Source organism: Arachis duranensis, chromosome 5 (assembly GCF_000817695.3).
Source record: "Arachis duranensis cultivar V14167 chromosome 5, aradu.V14167.gnm2.J7QH, whole genome shotgun sequence".
Classification (NCBI taxonomy): Eukaryota; Viridiplantae; Streptophyta; class Magnoliopsida; order Fabales; family Fabaceae; genus Arachis; species Arachis duranensis.
This window is the reverse complement of record NC_029776.3, coordinates 90,262,421-90,267,254: the sequence shown is the minus strand read 5'-3', so window position 1 is coordinate 90,267,254 and position 4,834 is coordinate 90,262,421. Positions and strand designations below refer to the sequence as shown.

At 29.3% G+C, this 4,834-nt stretch overlaps 1 long non-coding RNA gene across 1 annotated transcript; it reads right to left on the bottom strand.

Moving 5' to 3' along the window:
• Window positions 1-3,383: 3,383 nt before the first annotated feature.
• LOC107490225 (uncharacterized) lies at window positions 3,384-3,879 on the bottom strand. Its single transcript, XR_001592352.3, has 2 exons — window positions 3,727-3,879; window positions 3,384-3,616 (listed from the first exon to the last, which is right to left on the bottom strand). It is a non-coding gene; the product is annotated as an uncharacterized LOC107490225 (long non-coding RNA).
• Between the last annotated feature and the right edge of the window lie 955 nt (window positions 3,880-4,834).

The following is a 4,834-nucleotide window of genomic DNA, read 5'->3' as shown; positions in this document are numbered from 1 at the left end:
AAAGAGAAAGAGTTAATGTAGCAAGCATTGCATGATATACAGAGTGAAAATTAAAAAGAAAAAGAAAGAAAGTGAGAAATTGGGCATGGCATTGCCTTAGTTAAAGTACCTTATGGTTGATAATAACGGTAGTTACTTTAGAAGAGTCAGCAAAGCGAGCAGAGAAAGATCTAGAGAGGTTATCTGCTTCATCCTTTGCATTACCATGGTCAAAGTTCTGAGAATATGTGTATGCATCATAATAAGGATGTGATGATGATGATGATGCTGAAGAAGAATCAAAGAGCTTCTTCTTTTTCATCTTCAGCTTCATCCACAGAACTTTCCACCTCAACTTGCTTGATCCAATTGCTGAGAGTGACACGTAACTATTGTTTGCATCTTCATCATTGCAACACCTTCCGAATTGGATAATTCTTTTCTTGCAAGAATGGCAACGGTTTTTGATATCCATGCCCAGAACTCAGAAATCATACTGTGGATAATACTTAAATTTGAATATATACAAAGTTAAGCACATGGTATTTGGATTTGAGACTAATATACTTAGGGATTTCACTTCTTACTTTTGTGTTTCTCGATAATGTTGCTCTTTTTCTCATAATTTTCATTTCGAGTAATATTTATTTTAAATCAGTCTTTTCTAAAACGAATTGTTCAAATATTTTAGTTTTTAATAAATTTTAATTATTAAATAGATTTGTAAATTTTTGTTGCATTCAACAAATCAGTCTTATATCATATTGTTCGTCTATATAAAGAAATTGGCATGAGAAATTGAAAAACTTTTAGTGATTATTATGTTTTTATTATATAATGACAAAAAAGTTATCAAAATTGAACTTAACAATTGGTTCATTTATCAAAATCAAATATTATACCTAATTTAATAATTAAAATTTGTTGTTGAGAATAAAAATATTCGATTAAAAATTTTTTGGAAATTAATTTGCAGTATTATTCTTTTATTTCCATTTTCATGGTTTTAAAAAAAATAAAAAAGAAGACAGAAAATAAGCCTACAAATAAAAATTCAGTATATTCTAATGTATAATTAATATATGTTTCTAGAAATTTTAAAATTACTTAATTTAAAACCATTGATTTAGAATTAATATAAAATAAGTTCAAAAAACATGTCAGTTTCTCCATCGAGTATGCCTAGAGAAAAAAAGAAAAGAAAAGAAAAACTACCCTTATTTATTGGTAGAGAAATTTGCTAAAGGAAATAGATGTATGTGATCATTCATAATAATACAACAATAATAGGCATTTATCATAGATTACTTTTTGAATCTCAAGTGATGAAAGTGTACATGAAATGTCTTATTATATAAGAATAAATAATTAAAATCACCCTACCCCAAGATTTACTTCACCAAATATTTCTACCCTGGTTAGAGTCAGAGTCATATGTGGATCATATTCTATTTCTATATTATAATTAAGAACTGTACTTGGAGCAACAAGCCATGTGAACTGATTTTTACTCTTTAATGGCTTGGGAGAGAAATACTAGAAGGCAACAGAATTGTTTTTGGCCAACAGTTTGTTATTAATATTTAAAAGTATGGAATAAAAATATGTTGTTAAATTATTAAATTAAACAAATTGAATTGATGACTAAAAGTGATTGGCCAAAAATAATAAATTTTATTGTTTTTTAAACATTTTTCTGGTTTGGGGTGCTTAATTATCTTGAATTAATTAAGAGTGAAATCAACATTAGTGAAATTTTCACATGATGATTGACTCTCACGAGAAGAACTACTCTCGATGCTTATTATGTGCATCGTTAAATTGATGAATTATTAATTAGACTTAATTTATTGCCTGATTATGATGAGATTGATTTTTGCTTAAATTAAAATGTTGGGTGGGTTGTTAGAGACTAATAAAGTTCATCTTGAAAAAAAGTGTAACCGGCAAGTTAATTTCAAAACTTAATTTTTTTTTTTTGCTGCTTTGTTTTTTTTTTGTCAAGTAGATTGGACAATCTATAATCCTAGACATTATATCCATGTGACACACACACAACACACTCACACACACTATATAGAGACACTACTAATATGAATTTTATATTTTTCACTGAGGATTCGAACCCGAGTACAGCTCCCAGCGAGACAGGTGATGCTGCCATTGATCCAAGGCCTCGGCTGCCATCAACATTCAGTTTGAGATAGTCTTCAGGAGGGGGAGTCCATTTAATAAGTGTGTCAACAGCAGCAGCCTTCCATCTCCTAGGCGTAAGGTCTCTTCTCATGATGGCATAGAGAATTTCATCAGCTCTGGCTTTAATGGATAAGGCCACAGCAGTTGGGATTGTAACTATTCCAATCATATGATATGCCAATTGAACTGAGATTCCAACCACTAATACCATTTAGGTATTTTTTTTGTCAAGACGATTTTGGTTTTTTTTAATGCTTTTGGTCATAGGACCATTTCGGTTTATGACATGCTGCTTTTGGGATTTTTTGGACTTGGCTTTCGGGATTTATATACTGATTTGCATGTTGGGCTTTCAGGATTGCTAGGCCCAAACTTGATCCAGTAGGTTCAACCCAAGAAGTTAACAAATATAGCGCAATAGGTCAACTGAATAAACAGATTTATCAGCATTTGACACCGCTACTTTATACAAGCTCCCAAAGATTTAAGAGTTCTCTGATCTGATTAGATATTTCAATTATCCTATAATAGTATAATAATATATAATTTTAAGTATAATTATATATAGTATTTTTGTTCACTAGTTCTTTAAGAAGTTTAATCTAATATAACAAGTTTCATGCACCCATAATACATTTACACACTTTTGTTTTTTTTTAATTAACAATAAAAACAACCTTAATAAAAGTGTCCTAATGTCACTTGTTAATTAGTCTTTTGACCTATCTGAGTTGAAAAATATTATAGGAATGAAAAAAAAAAAAACTTTGTAAAACATCACCTTAAAACATAACCAGAATGGAGGATGAATTGGTTCCGTCGAAGCTAGCACACTTAATTTGAATAGATTAAAATAAGAATTAAACTCAAATGAACTATTTTATTCTTTTGCATTAAAAAAAGAAAGAAAAGAAAGGATAAATGATAAAAAAGGAAGAGTAGCCACTGGGCAAATAGCATACTTAAAGTGTGGCTGCTAAGAAATGCACCTAACCCAAACAATGACGTATGCAATCTAAATAAAAAACATAACATTAACATAAAATTGTGAATCAAATTCGTTAGACTTGACCAGCTTGTGTCCATGTATGTATATATGTGAATGTCATAGCCTCCACAAAAATAGAATTTTATAGAATCTCAGAGAGAAAAGCCAAAATAAACCGCGTCTACTTCAGAACTGAATATATAGAAGAAAGAAGAATGCGTCACACAATTAAATCATATTATATATTACTAAATTTCGTCAATAATATAATTACAGTACATTAACTCTGGAATTTCCTCACCCTAATATTAAGAGAGAAAAAGTAAATGAAAGAATATGGCTAATCTATTACTAGTATCTATTAATTAATTAAAGAAAATTAATGGATCATGTATGTGATTGCCAGAGCCACCACCATAAGAAGGTAAGCAATTCCTTGATCAACAGCAGTGCCTGCATTCAGCAAAAACAAATTTAAATATTAATTAAAACCCAACTGAATTTTCATTGCTTCAAATATTAACAACATATTAAAAAAAATGGAAGCAAGAAATTGAACTCACCATCACTAGTGGGAGGAGGTGAAGGAGAGAGAGCCAAGTCTTGAGCATGGGCCATGTGAGAAATTGCAATGATCAACAAACTCAGAAATGGGAAAGCCAAAATCTTCACTGAATTCATTTCCACACAATACAATTAATTTTTTCCCGGAAAATGGTGGAGGAACAATAAAAGAATAATGAAGAAAACAAAGGGAAGTGAGAAAGAAAATTGATGGTGTGTGTTTGGAGCGAGGAAAAAAATTAGGGTTGGTTGGGTTTTATAGTGTGATTAGGGAATCAAAGAAATGATGAGGAAGGTGGTGGCGTCAATTAGAAAGGCGCGTCAGCTGAGTCGACTCGGTTGGCGAACTCGTTGACTCAGATAAAGACACGCAACGATTAAAGCAAAATGAACATGTCTGCGTTTTTACAAGTTTGTAAACTCACAAGAAAACAAGCATAGAAAATTAGAAGAGATTGAATATTCAACAACGCCAACAGGGTTCTCTAGAAATCTATTGACAGGTCAAAATTGTATTTCTTTTTATTATTATTATTATTATTATTATTATTATTATTATTATTATTATTATTATTATGGTGATGTATGTCCATCACGTTGAAAGAATGTTATTAAGTACGCATCGTGTGCTTTTTATTGTTTAATAATTATAATTATTGAACTCTTAAGAGATATTTTAAATTCTTTAATTTTAGGACTATCATTAGAGAAACGAAAGGGATGATGTTAATGAACGATTATTACAACATGCTTATAATACAGCGAAATATATAATAAAATAACTTATAATAATGTATGTAGTATCTAATAAGATTATGGATTTGTTTGAGTGAGTTCTTAAAAAAAAATCTTTTTTCGAGTTATTTTTTTTAAAAGATTTTATAGAGAAGTAAAAGTAATTTTATGTTTGGATATCTCATGTAAAAAGGTCTTTTTATCTATCAATTATGTTTGGGTATAACAATATAAAAGTTCTTTTTTGTTTATTTATTACATAAAAAATATTTTTTTTTATTTTACTAGTACTTTTATCTTTACTACTAGAAATTTGTCAAACACATTAAAAAATAAAAAAAAATTTTATTAAAAAAATATTTTTTATTAAAA